This window comes from Ailuropoda melanoleuca, chromosome 9 (genome assembly GCF_002007445.2).
Source record: "Ailuropoda melanoleuca isolate Jingjing chromosome 9, ASM200744v2, whole genome shotgun sequence".
NCBI lineage: Eukaryota > Metazoa > Chordata > Mammalia > Carnivora > Ursidae > Ailuropoda > Ailuropoda melanoleuca.
This window is the reverse complement of record NC_048226.1, coordinates 59,971,518-59,987,033: the sequence shown is the minus strand read 5'-3', so window position 1 is coordinate 59,987,033 and position 15,516 is coordinate 59,971,518. Positions and strand designations below refer to the sequence as shown.

The 15,516-nt window shown below is 36.9% G+C and overlaps 1 protein-coding gene and 1 non-coding gene across 2 annotated transcripts in view; one reads left to right on the top strand and one right to left on the bottom strand.

Moving 5' to 3' along the window:
• The window catches only part of NECAB1 (N-terminal EF-hand calcium binding protein 1), a 208,651-nt gene that overhangs the window by 60,969 nt on the left and 132,166 nt on the right, over positions 1–15,516 (bottom strand). The window lies entirely within an intron of this gene.
• Positions 6,021–6,127, top strand: LOC117803916. Its single transcript, XR_004628031.1, has one exon. It is a non-coding gene; the product is annotated as a U6 spliceosomal RNA (small nuclear RNA).

Sequence of the window (15,516 nt, the reverse complement as noted above, 5' to 3'; positions counted from 1 at the left end):
TTGTGCCCTCTCTCTCTCAAATAAATAAAATAATAAAATAAATAAAATAAAATAAAATAAAATAAAATAAAATAAAATAAAAAAGAGGACCAGTGCTGCCTTGTTAAAATTGCCTGCCCTGCCCACTACTTCCAAGACTAAGGGACATAGCTAACTTCCTAACAAACATAAACAGATATAGATATTTAGGCAAAATGCAGACACAGAAGAATATGTCCCAAGTGAAAGAAAAGACAAAATCACAGCAAGAGACTAAGTGAAATGGAGATAGTATGCCTGATAGAGAATTTAAAGTAATGGTCATAAAGATACTCACTGGACTTCAGAGTGAAGGACATAAGTGAGACCCTCAACGCAGAGATAAAAAAGAATGAATCTGAGATGAAGAACATACTAAATGAAATTAAAACTGCACTTGATGTAATAAATAGCAGGCTAGAGGAAGCAGAGGAATGAATTAATGACCTAGAAGACAGAGTAATGAAAAATAATCCAGCTAAGTGAGAGAAAAAAGAATTATGCAAAATGAGAATAGACTTAGGGAACTCAGTGATTCCATCAAGCAAAATGACGTTCACATCACAGGGATTCCAGAAGAAGAAGAAAGAAAAAAGGGGGAAGGAAATTTATTTGAAGAAATAATATCTGCAGACTCCCCTAATCTGGGGAAAGAAACACATATCCAGATCCAAATGGCATGGAGTTGCTCCAACAACATCACTCCAAAATCACACAAAGACACATAGTAATTAAAATGGTAAAAAGTAGTGATAAAAAAATTTAAAAGCAGCAAGAGAAAAGCTGACAATTACATACAAGGGAAATCCCATAAGGCTATCACTAGATTTATCAGCAGAAACAGTGTAGGCCAGAATGAAGTGGCATTATAACACTCAAAGTGCTGAAGAGAAAGATCCACAGCCAAGAATACCCTATCCAGCAAGGCTGTCATTCAGAATAAAAGGAGAATTAAAGAGTTTCTCAAACAAAGATGAAAGTCGTTCATGACCACTAAATCAGCCCTATAAGAAATATAAAGGGGGCTCTTTCAGTGAAAAAGAAAGACCTCAACTGAGAGTATGAAAAGTAGGAAACATGGAAGAAGTAAAAATAAGTATTTCTGTAAAAATCAGTCAAGAGATCCATAAAATAAAAGAATGTAAAATATGACACCATTTACCTAAAACACAGCAGGGAGAGGAGTAAAGAACGGGTTCAAACTTGAGCAACCATCAACTTCTTATAGACTGCTACACACTGAAAAGTTTATATGCAAACCTAATGGTAACCACAAATAAAAAACCAGTAATAGATACGCAAAGAATAAAGAGAAAGGAATTCAAGTGTACCTTTAAGGAAAGCCAGCAAACCATAAAAGAATGCAAGAGAAGAAAGGAACAGAGAAAAACTACAAAAACAATCACAGATCAAGTAATAAAATGGCAATAAATATTTATCTATCAACAATTACTTTAGGGGCACCTGACTGGCTCAGTCAATTAAACATCCAACTCTTGATTTCAGCTCAGGTCATGATCTCAGGATTGAGTCCTGTGTGGGGCTCTGCACTGAGCATGGAACCTGCTTCAGTTTCTCTTTCTCCTTCCCCCTCTGCCCCTCCCCACCTCACACTCTCTCTCTTCCTGAAAAAAAAAAAAAATAGATAACCTTGAATGTAAATGAATCAAAGGCTCCAATCAAAAGACATAGGGTGACAGAGTGGATATAAAAAAAAACACACACACAGGGGTGCCTGGGTAGCACAGTCGTTAAGCGTCTGCCTTCAGCTCAGGGTGTGATCCCGGCGTTCCGGGATCGAGTCCCACATCGGGCTCCTCGGCTGGGAGCCTGCTTCTCTGCTTCTTCCTCTCCCCTGCTGTGTTCCCTCTCTCGCTGGCTGTCTCTCTGTCACATAAAAAAATAAAAATATAAAAAAATAAATCTTAAAAAAAAAACCACACACACACACACAAAACAAGACCCATCCATATGCTGCCTACAGGGGACTTATTTCAGACCTAAAGACACCTGGAGATTCAAAGTGAAGAGTTGGAGGGACACTTATTATGCAAATAAATATGAAAAGAAATCCAGGGTAGAAATATTTATATCAGACAAAATAGACTTTAAAACAGAGACAAAGAAGGACACTATATAATAATAAACAGGACAATCAAACAAAAAGACATAACAATTGTAAATATTTATGCAGCCAACATGGGAGCACCCAAATACATAAAACAGTTAATAATAAACATAAAGTAACTGACAGTAACACAATAATAGTAGGGGACTTTAACACCCTACTTATGTCAATGGACAGATCATCCTAACAAAATTAACAAGGAAACAGTGGTTCTGAATGACACACTGGATCAGATAGACTTAAGAGATACAGTCAGCACATTCTATCCTAAAACAGCAAAACACACATTCTTTTCAAGTTCACATGGAAAATTCTCCAGAATAGATCACATATTATTAGGGACAGAACAAGTTTGAACAAATTCAGAAAGATCAAAGTCATACCATGAATCATTTGTGACCACATACTATGAAACCAGAAATCAACTACAAGAAAAAAACTGGAAAGACCACAAATACATGGAGGTAAATTACATGCTACTAAACAATTAATGAGTCAACCAAGAAATCAAACAAGAAATCAAAAATTACATGGAAACAAGTGAAAATGAAAATAAAATGGTCCAAAATCTTGGGGATGCAGCAAAAGCAGCTATTTCTTTTTATAATAATTTTTTATTATTTTATGTTAGTCACCATACAGTACATCCCTAGTTTTTGATGTAATGTTCCATGATGTATTACTTGCATATAACACCCAGCGCACCATGCAATACGTGCCCTCCTTAATACCCATCACTGGCCTAGCCCAATCCCCCACCTCCGTCCCCTCTGAAGCCCTCAGTTTGTTTCCCAGAGTCCATAGTCTCTCATGATTCACTCCCCTTTCTGTTTACCCCCCCTTCATTCTTCCCGTTCTTCTCCTACCGATCTTCCTATTTCTTATGTTCCATAAATGAGTGAAACCATATGATAATTGTCTTTCTCTGCTTGACTTATTTCACTTAGCATTATCTCCTCCAGTCCGTCCATGTTGCTGCAAATGTTGTGAAATCGTTCTTTTTGATGGCTGAGGAATATTCCATTGTATATATGAACCACATCTTCTTAATCCAGTCATCTGTTGAAGGGCATCTCAGCTCCTTCCACGATTTAGCTATTGCGGACAATGCTGCTATGCACATTGGGGTGCATATGGCCCTTCTCTTCACCTTGTCTGTATCTTTGCGGTAAATACCCAGTAGTGCAATGGCTGGATCATAGGGTAGCTCAATTTTTAACTTTTTAAGGAACCTCTACACTGTTTTGCAGCAAAAGCAGTTCTAAGAGGGAAGTTTATAGCAATACAGGCCTACCTCAAGAAACAAGAAAATTCTCAAATAAACAGTCTAACCTTACACCTAAAGAAGCTAGAAAAAGAACAAAGAAAACCAAAAAGAAGGAAGGAAGGAAATAATAAAGAGCACAAATAAATCACATAAGAACTAAAAATCAATGGGAAACATCAATAAAACCAGGAACTGGTTCTTTACGAAGATCAACAAAATTGTTAGCCAGAATCATAAAAAAACAGAGACAGAACTTGAACAAAATCACTAATGAAAGAGAAAAAATAACAACAAACACCACATAAAAACAAACAATTATGAGAATATTATGAAAAATTACAAGACAACAAATGGGACAAAACAGAAGAAATGGATAAATTCCTAGAAATATATAACCTAATGAATTTGAATCAGGAAGAAACAGAAAATATGACCAGACCAATTACCAGCAATAAAATTGATTCAGTAATCAAAAAACTCTCAATAGACAAAAGTCCTGCACCAGATGGCTTCACAGGTGAATTCTACCAAATATTTAAAGAAGAGTTAATACCTATTCTTCTCAAACTATTACCAAAAAAAAAAAAAAAAAAAAAAAAAAAAAGGAAGAGGAAGGAAAGCTTCCAAATTCATTCTGTAAGGCTAGAATTACCCTAATACCAAAGACACCACAAAAAAAGAGTATTACAGACCAATATCTCTGATGAATATAGACGCAAAAACCTTCAACAAATACCAATAAACCAAATCCAGCAAGACATTATAAAAAATCATTCACCACAATAAAGTGGGACTTATTCTTGGGTTGCAAGGGTGTTTCAATATTTGCAAGTCAATCAGTGTGATAGATCACATCAACAAGAGAAAGGATAAAACCCATATAATCATCTCAACAGATGCAGAAAAAGCATTTGACAAAGAACAACATCCACTCATGATAAAAACCTTCAACAAAGTTGAGAGGGAACTTACTTCAACATAATAAGGGCCATATATGAAAAACTCACAGCAAACACTATATTCAATGGGGAAAAAGTGACAGCTCTTCTCCTAAGGAACAAGACAAAGATGTCCACTCTCACGAGCACTTTAATTCAACATGGTACTGGAAGCCCTAGTCACAGCAATTAGACAAGAAAAAAAAAAAAAAAGAAGAAGAAAAGGCATCCAAATTGGTAAGGAAGAAATAGAATTTTCATTAATTGCAGATGACATGATACTCTATATAGAAAACCCTTAAGACTCTACCAAAAAACTACTAGAACTGATAAATGAATTCAGTAAATTTGCAGGAATCAGTATATAGAAATCTGTTGCATTTCTACACATCAATAATGAAGCAACCAAAAGAGAAATAAAGAAAATGATCCCATTAACCTATGCACCAAAAACAATAAAATATCCAGGAATAAACTTAACCAAAGAGGTAAAAGGCCTGTACTCTCAAAACTAGAAAACACTGATAGGAGAAATTGAAGACAACACAAAGAAATGAAAAGACATTCCATGTTAATGGACAGGGAGAACAAATATTTTTTAAATGACCATACTACTTAAAGCAATCTACAGATTTAATCCAGTTTTTATTAAAATACCAACGGCATTTTTCACAGACCTACAACAAATAATCCTAAAATTTGTATGGAAACAAAAAAGACTCTGAATAACCAAAGCAATCCTGAAAAAGGAAAACAAAACTGGAGATATCACAATTCCAGTCTTCAAGTTATATTACAAAGCTGTAATAATCAAAACAGTATGGTCCTGGCACAAAAACATATAGATCAGTGGAACAGAATAGAAAACCCAGAAATAAACTCACAATTATATGGTCAATTAATCTATGACAAAGGAAGAAAGAATATGCAATATGGGAAAAAGATTGTCTCTTCAAAAAATGGTATTGGGAAAATTGGATAGCTACATGCAAGAGAATAAAACTGGATCACTTTCTTACACCACACTTTCTTACACCATACACAAAAAATAAACTCAAAATGGATTAAAGAGCTAAATGTGAGACATGAAACAATAAAAATCCTAGAAGAGAGCACAAGCAGCAACTTCTCTGACAATGGCCACAGCAGTATTTTTCTAGATATGTCTCTTGAGGCAAGGGAAACAAAAGCAAAAATAAACAATTGGGACTACATCAAAATTAAAAGCTTTTGCACAGCAAAGGAAACAATCAACAAAACTAAAAGGTAATCTGCTGAATGGAAGAAGATATTTGCAAATAACATATCAGATAAAGGGGTAGTATCAAAAATATATAAAGAACTTATACAACTCAACACCCCCAAAACAAACAATCCAATTAAAAAATGGGCAGAAGACTTGAACAGACATTTCTCCAAAGACGACATCCAGATGGCCAACAGACATGAGAAGACGCTCAACATCACTCATCATGAGGGAAATGTGAATCAAAACTATAATGAGATACCACCTCACACCTGTCAGAATGATAAAATCAAAAACACAAGAAATAATGGTGTTGGCAAGGATGGGGAGAAAAAGGAATCTTTGTGCATCGTTGCTGGGAATGTAAACTGGCGTAGTCACTGTGGAAAACAGTACTGAGGTTCTTCAAAAAGTTAAAAACAGGTGCTCGCTTCGGCAGCACATATACTAAAATTGGAACGATACAGAGAAGATTAGCATGGCCCCTGCGCAAGGATGACACGCAAATTCGTGAAGCGTTCCATATTTTTATAAAACAAGGGTGCGCGGCCTGGGTCCCAGTCAACACTTGGGCTCTGGACAACCCTGCAATCTCTCTTCATCAGAATGACGAAAAGGAGAAGTCCCCCCCAGCAAAAGAAAAGATAATGAGTCTGTGGCCTCTGCCACAGAATTGGCCTCGGCCACAGAATTAATACATATGGATGTATCCCAATTATCAGAAATGGAATTCAGAGCAACAATGGTCAAGATGATGAGTAAACTTGAAAAAAGCATCAGAGAAAGCGTTGCTGAGAATATAGAATCCCTAAGGGCAGAAATGAGAGCGAATCTGACAGAAATTAAAAATTCAGTGGGCCAAATACAGTCAAAACTAGAGGCTCTGACGGCCAGGGTCACCGAGGCAGAGGAACGCGTTAGCGAATTGGAGGATGGGTTAGTAGAAGAAAAAACGAAAATAGAAGCTGGTCTTAAAAAAATCCACGCCCACGAATGTAGATTACGGGAGATTACTGACTCTATGAAACGATCCAATGTCAGAATCATCGGCATCCCTGAAGGGGTGGAGAAAAACAGAGGTCTAGAAGAGATATTTGAACAAATTGTAGCTGAAAACTTCCCTAATCTAGCAAGGGAAACAAGCATTCGTGTCCAAGAGGCAGAGAGGACCCCATCCAAGCTCAACCAGGACAAACCTACGCCACGGCATGTCATAGTGCAATTCGCAAATATTAGATCCAAGGATACAGTATTGAAAGCGGCCAGGGCAAAGAAATTTCTCACGTACCAAGGCAAAGGTATCAGGATTACGTCAGACCTGTCTACAGAGACCTGGAATGAGAGAAAGGCTTGGGGGGGCATTTTTAAAGCTCTTTCAGAGAAAAACATGCAGCCAAGGATCCTTTATCCAGCAAAGCTGTCATTCAGAATTGATGGAGAAATAAAGACGTTCCAAAATCGCCAATCATTAACCAATTTCGTAACCACGAAACCAGCCCTACAGGAGATATTAAGGGGGGCTCTATAAAGGTAAAAAGGCCCCAAGAGTGATACAGAGCAGCAAGTCACAACCGATACAAAGACTTTAAAGAGAAATGGCATCATTAAAATCATATCTGTCAATAATCTCTATCAATCTAAATGGCTTAAACTCTCCCATAAAACGCCACAGGGTTGCAGATTGGATAAAAAGACATGACCCATCCATTTGCTGTCTACAAGAGACTCATTTTGAACCCAAAGATGCATTCAGACTTAGAGTAAGGGGATGGAGTACCATCTTCCACGCAAATGGACCTCAAAAGAAAGCTGGAGTAGCAATTCTCATATCAGATAGACTGGATTTTAAACTAGAGGCCATAGAGAGAGATACAGAAGGGCACTATATTATTCTTAAAGGAAGTATTCAACAAGTGGATATGACAATTATTAATATATATGCCCCCAACAGGGGAGCAGCAAGATACACAAGCCAACTCTTAACCAAAATAAAGAGACATATAGATAAGAACACAGTAATAGTAGGGGACCTCAACACCCCACTATCAGAAATAGACAGAACACCCTGGCAAAAACTAAGCAAAGAATCAAAGGCTTTGAATGCCATACTCGACGAGTTGGACCTCATAGATATATATAGAACACTACACCCCAGAACCAAAGAATACTCATTCTATTCAAATGCCCATGGAACATTCTCAAGAATAGATCATGCTCTGGGACACAAAACAGGTCTCAGCCAATACCAAAAGATTGAAATTATCCCCTGCATATTCTCAGACCACAACGCTCTGAAATTGGAACTCAACCACAAGGAAAAACCTGGAAGAAACTCAAACACTTGGAGGCTAAGAACCATCCTGCTCAAGAATGACTCGATAAACCAGGAAATCAAAAAACAAATTAAACAATTTATGGAGACCAACGAGAATGAATACACAACGGTCCAAAACCTATGGGATACTGCAAAGGCAGTCCTAAGGGGGAAATACATAGCCATCCAAGCCTCACTCAAAAGAATAGAAAAATCTAAAATGCAGTTTCTATATTCTCACCTCAAGAAACTGGAACAGCAACAGAGGGACAGGCCTAACCCACTGACAAGGAAGGAGTTGACCAAGATTAGAGCAGAAATCAATGAATTAGAAACCAGAAGCACAGTAGAGCAGATCAACAGGACTAGAAGCTGGTTCTTTGAGAGAATCCATAAAATTGATAGACCACTGGCAAAACTTGTCCAAAAACAAAGAGAAAGGACTGAGATTATTAAAATTATGACTGAAAAGGGAGAGGTCACGACCAGCACCATTGAAATTGCAAGGATTATTAGAAACTTTTATCAACAGCTATATGCCAAAAAACTAAACAATCTGGAAGAGATGGAGGCCTTCCTGGAAACCTATAAACTACCAAGACTGAAACAGGAAGAAATAGATTTCTTAAATAGGCCAATTAACTATGAAGAAATTGAGTCAGTGATAAACAACCTTCCAAATAATAAAACTCCAGGCCCAGACGGTTTTCCTGGGGAATTCTACCAAACATTCAAAGAAGAAATAATACCTATTCTCCTAAAGCTATTTCAAAAAATAGAAACAGAAGGAAAGCTACCAAACTCATTCTATGAGGCTAATATTACCTTGATCCCCAAACCAGGCAAAGACCCCCTCAAAAAGGAGAATTACAGACCGATTTCTCTAATGAATATGGATGCCAAAATCCTCAACAAGATCCTTGCTAATAGAATCCAACAGTACATTAAAAGGATTATCCATCATGACCAAGTGGGATTCATACCTGGGATGCAAGCATGGTTCAACACTCGCAAATCAATCAATGTGATACATCATATCAACAAGAAAAGACTCAAGAACCATATGATCCTCTCAATTGATGCAGAAAAAGCATTTGACAAAATACAGCATCCTTTCCTGATTAAAACCCTTCAGAGTGTAGGAATAGAGGGTACATTTCTCAATCTCATAAAAGCCATCTATGAAAAGCCTACTGCAAGCATTATTCTCAATGGGGAAAAGCTGGAAGCCTTTCCCTTAAGATCAGGAACACGACAAGGATGCCCACTCTCGCCACTATTATTCAACATAGTACTAGAAGTCCTTGCAACAGCAATCAGAAGACAAAAAGGGATCAAAGGTATCCAAATCGGCAAAGAAGAAGTCAAACTGTCTCTCTTTGCAGATGACATGATACTCTATATGGAAAACCCAAAGGAATCCACTCCCAAACTATTAGAAGTTATAGAACAATTCAGTAAGGTGGCAGGATACAAAATCAATGCCCAGAAATCAGTTGCATTTCTATACACGAATAACGAGACTGAAGAAAGAGAAATTAGGGAATCCATCCCATTTACAATAACACCAAAAACCATACGTTACCTTGGAATTAACTTAACCAGAGACGTAAAGGACCTATATCCTAGAAACTATAGATCACTTTTGAAAGATATTGAGGAAGACATAAAAAGATGGAAAAATATTCCATGCTCATGGATTGGAAGAATTAACATAGTTAAAATGTCCATACTACCCAGAGCAATCTACACTTTCAATGCTATCCCGATCAAAATACCGAGGACATTTTTCAAAGAACTGGAACAAATAGTCCTTAAATTTGTATGGAACCAGAAAAGGCCCCGAATCTCCAAGGAACTGTTGAAAAGGAAAAACAAAGCTGGGGGCATCACAATGCCGGATTTCGAGCTGTACTACAAAGCTGTGATCACAAAGACAGCATGGTACTGGCACAAAAACAGACACATCGACCAATGGAACAGAATAGAGAACCCAGAAATGGACCCTCGGCTCTTTGGGCAACTAATCTTTGATAAAGCAGGAAAAAACATCCGGTGGAAAAAAGACAGTCTCTTCAATAAATGGTGCTGGGAAAATTGGACAGCTACATGCAAAAGAATGAAACTTGACCACTCTCTCACACCATACACAAAAATAAACTCCAAATGGATGAAAGACCTCAATGTGAGACAGGAATCCATCAAAATTCTAGAGGAGAACATAGGCAACAACTTCTATGACATCGGCCAGAGCAACCTTTTTCACGACACATCGCCAAAGGCAAGAGAAATAAAAGATAAAATGAACTTATGGGACTTTATCAGGATAAAGAGCTTCTGCACAGCCAAGGAAACAGTCAAAAAAACTAAGAGACAGCCCACGGAATGGGAGAATATATTTGCAAAGGACACCACAGATAAAGGACTGGTATCCAAGATCTACAAAGAACTTCTCAAACTCAATACACGAGAAACAAATAAACAAATCATAAAATGGGCAGAAGATATGAACAGACACTTTTCCAATGAAGACATACAAATGGCTAACAGACACATGAAAAAATGTTCAAAATCATTAGCCATCAGGGAAATTCAAATCAAAACCACACTGAGATACCACCTTACGCCAGTTAGAATGGCAAAGATAGACAAGGCAAGAAACAACAATTGTTGGAGAGGATGTGGAGAAAGGGGATCCCTCCTACATTGTTGGTGGGAATGCAAGTTGGTACAGCCACTCTGGAAAACAGTGTGGAGGTCCCTTAAAAAGTTAAAAATTGAACTACCCTATGACCCAGCCATTGCACTACTGGGTGTTTACCCCAAAGATACAGACGTAGTAAAGAGAAGGGCCATATGCACCCCAATGTTCATAGCTGCATTGTCCACAATAGCCAAATCATGGAAGGAGCCGAGATGCCCTTCAACAGATGACTGGATTAAGAAGCTGTGGTCCATATATACAATGGAATATTACTCAGCTATCAGAAAGAACGAATTCTCAACATTTGCTGCAACATGGACGGCACTGGAGGAGATAATGCTAAGTGAAATAAGTCAAGCAGAGAAAGACAATTATCATATGATTTCTCTCATCTATGGAACATAAGAACTAGGATGATCGGTAGGGGAAGAAAGGGATAAAGAAAAGGGGGGTAATCAGAAGGGGGAATGAAACATGAGAGACTATGGACTATGAGAAACAAACTGAAGACTTCAGAGGGGAGGGGGTGGGGGAATGGGATAGACTGGTGATGGGTAGTAAGGAGGGCACGTATTGCATGGTGCACTGGGTGTTATACGCAACTAATGAAGCCAAACTTTACATCGGAATCTGGGGATGTACTGTATGGTGATTAACATAATATAATAAAATTAAATTAAAAAAAAAAAGTTAAAAACAGAACTACCCTATGATCTAGTAATTCCACTCATGGGTATTTACCTCCAAAATACAAAAACACTGATTCAAAGGCTATATGTACCCTTATGTTTATTGCAGCATTATTTACAACAGCCAAAATATGGAAGCAGCCTAAGTGTCCATCGATAGGTGAATGGATAAAGATGTGGGGGGGGGGAGTGTATACAGTGGAATATTACTCAGCCACAAAAAAGAATGAAACTGTGCCATTTTCAACAACATGGGTGGAGTAGGATTATGCTAAGCAAAATTAGTTAGAGAAATACAAATGCCATATGGTTTCACTTATATGTGGAATGTAACAAACAAATGAGTAAAGAAAAAAAAAGCAAGAGACAAACCAAGAAGCATTCTTAACAGAGAGCAAACTGGTAGTTAGCAGAGGGGCGATGGGTGGAGGGATGTGTAAAATAGGTGATGGAGGTTAAAGAGCACACTTATGATGAGCACTGAGTACTGTACCAAATTGTCGAATCACTATATTGTATATCTGAAATATAATACTATTAACGATACTGGAATTAAAATAAAAAACTTAGAAAAAAAAGAATATTCTAAAGCTGGACTGTTGTTGTACAAATCTATACATTTCCTGAAAGTTATTTAACCATACACTTAGAATTGGTGAATTTTATGGTGTGTAAATTATACCTCAAGCTATTAAAACATCTATAACTTTTTATTTTATAAAAACTATGAACTTATTTTTAATCAGGTATTTGTACTTATAAATGCATGCATATTTCCATGTCCATGAACACTCATTTGGAATATAATTTTTAATGGCTAAATGGTATTTTCCATTATATTCATAATTTACTTGTCCAATTCCATATTGTTGGACATTTGGTTTATAACAAAAATTAGAAACTATTACATGAGTAATAGTTTAGTTTTTGATGTAGTGTTCCATGAGTCATTGTTTGCGTATAACACCCAGTGCTCCGTGCAATACGTGCCCTCCTTAATACCCATCACTGGCCTATCCCATTCCCCCACCGCCCTCCCCTCTGAAATCCTCAGTTTGTTTCCCAGAGTCTATAGTCTCTCATGGTTCATTCCCCCTTCTGTTTATCTCCCCTTCGTTCTTCCCTTCCTTCTCCTACCGATCTCCCTGCTATTCCTTATGTTCATAAATGAGCATACACTAAATTCTTTCCTTAAGCAAATTTCTAGGGGTGAAATTATCAAAGGTTTGTAGTTTTCCATGTATATCACCAATCTTGCCCTCCAACACATAAAGTCCCATTATTGTGTTTGAGAGTCTTCGTTTTCCTGTGTTTTTGAATAATGGGCGTTATTAAACTTTTTGATTGATAAGAGTATATTTTAGTTTCAATTTTATTTATATTTGACCACTGATGAGCTTGAATATTCCTAGAATATAAACTATAGTGTATGTGTATCATACACACATGGAGAGACAGAGGGAGAGTCCCTTTGCACTTGTAAGCAGATAATTCAATTCATTCCTTTCCTATATATATTTAAATAGGGATATGTTTTGTACCAGAACAATCTAGGAAGTTTCAAGAAATAGGCAACTGTGGCATGCTAGAAACAGAATGGTCTTTAAAATCAGAGACTCCAGCTTCTTATTCTTAAGAGAATTAATAGGAGAGCCATATCAGCAAGGTAGCAAACCAAGAAGCCCTGAACCATCCTTCTCCTTGCAAAGACAATGATTTAGCAACACTTCACAAATCCAAAAACTACTCAAAATCCTCCTGCACCGTAGGCAAACATGAAACCAGGCTCACTGAAGCCGGAGTTTGGGGCACCTTCTTGCCAAAGACTCCAGCCCCACCATAGCATCATACGATCAGGATTATGGGACAGATTTTCTCATCAGAGGGAAGGGATTGGTTTGTGTGTCTAGCACCACAACTTTTCCAAGAGGACTCCCCAAAGGACTGGCTTCTGTCTTTCCAGTCTTGGAGCTCTGACAGCCTTGACATAGTCTAGCCACTTGGTGAAAACTGAAATGGTGGCTTTGGCTAGTAAATACCATAGATCCTCCCCGAAGCTCAGAACAGTTTGAGCAGATAAAAATTCCAGCTCTCAGCCTCCACCTGTGGAGGGAAAGAGTTGTTTCATGCATCTAGCACTCCAACTTCTCCAGGGCTGCTCAAAATAGTTATTCAAGTTGAAATGAAAGAACACTAAATAGCAACCATGTTGCATTAGAAACTCATTAATAAAGGTAAATATAGGATACAGAATGCTATATTACTGTAATGGAGGTAGGTAAATCACTTAATTCTAGCATAAAAGTTAAAAGAGAAAGTATTAAAATATAACTAACTAAAAATGCATTAAAAGATACAGAGTATGAATGCACATAAATTGTGACAGTAACAACACGTGGGTGGGAGAGAAGTTAAAGTGTAGAGTTTTTGTGTGTGGTTAAACTTATCTATTTAAAACAGACTGTTATAATTACAAGGCATTTTATGTAAGCCACAAAAATAATACCAATAAAAGTTACACAAAGAAAAAGTGAAAGAAAGCGAATCCCAATACCAAAAAAAAAAAAAAAAATCAACAAAATAGAAGGGAAGACAGCAATAGGAAAAGACAGACAAAGCAACAGGGCTAATAGAAAACAACAAAATGACAATCTTTCCCTATCAATCATTGCTTTAAACATAAATGGATTAAGCTCGCCAAAAAAACAGTAAAGTGCCTGAATGGATTAAACAAAACAAAACATACAAGATGTTCTCTACCAGAAACTCATTTCAGTTTTAAGGACACATACATAGCCTGAAAGTGAGAAGATGGAAAAATGTATTACAGGCAAATGGTAACCAAAAGAGAACAGGAGTGGGTACACTTACTCCATAGAAAATAAACTTTAAGTCAAAAACTCTCAAGAGACAAAGGATATTACAGAACGATAAAATAAGCAATCCACCAAAAGAAATAACAGTTATAATTGTTTATGCATGCAATATCAGATCACCTAAATATATGATGCAAACACTGACAGAACTGAAAGGACAGACAAAAATACAATAATAGTAAGGAGGGCACGTATTGCATGGTGCACTGGGTGTTATACGCAACTAATGAATCATCGAACTTTACACCAGAAACCAGGGAAGTACTGTATGGTGACTAACATAATATAATTAAAAAAATTAAAAAAATACAATAATAGGACACTTCAACAACCCACTTTCTAGATGGACAGAACTCTCACACAGAAGATCAATAAGGAACCAGAAGATCAGAACCACACTATAGATCAAATGGACATAACAGACATAGACTGAACATTCCACCCAACAGCAGGAGAATGCACAGTCTTTTTAAGCACAGAGAACATTCTCTGGGATAGATCATATGCTGGAACACAAAGGAAGTCTTAATTTTAAAAAGACTGAAATCATATCAAGTACCTTTTTCAAGCACAATGGTGGGAAATGAAAAATCAGTAACAGGAGGAAAACTGGAAAACTCAAAACGTGGAACTTAACACACTCCTGAATAACCAATGGGTCCAAGCAGAAACAAACAAACAAAAAAACCCCAAGACTAATGAAATGGAAACACAACATTCCAAAACTTCTGGAAGGTAAAAAAAAAAAAAAAAAAAGTACTAAGAGGAAAATTTGTTGTTATAAACACCTACACAGAAGATAGATCTCAAAGAACCAAACTTTATACCTCAAGGAGCTAGAAAAAGACAAACAAGCTATGCTTAAATTTAACAGAAGGAAGAAAATAAAGATTAGAGCAAAAATAAATAAAATAGAGGATAGCAAAAATAGAAAAATCAACAAAACTCAGAACTGGCTTTTCGAAAAGAAACAAAATTGACATTTAACTAGATGAGAGAGAGAACTCAAATATAAAACCAGAAATAAGTAAGAGACACAATGGATGCCAAAGAAATATGAAGGATCATAAGAGACTAGTATGAACAAAGTATATGTCAACAAATTGGATAACCTAGAAAAAAATGGATAAATTTCTAGAAACATACAATCTACTGTGAATAATCATGATGAAGCAGATATTTTGAACAGGTCTATAACTAGTATGGAGATTGAATCAGTAATCAAACATCTCCCAACAAAGACAGACACAGGTCCAGATGGCTTCATGGTGAATTCTACCAAACATTTAAAGTAGAATTAACACCAATACTTCTTAAACTCTTCCAGAAAATTGAA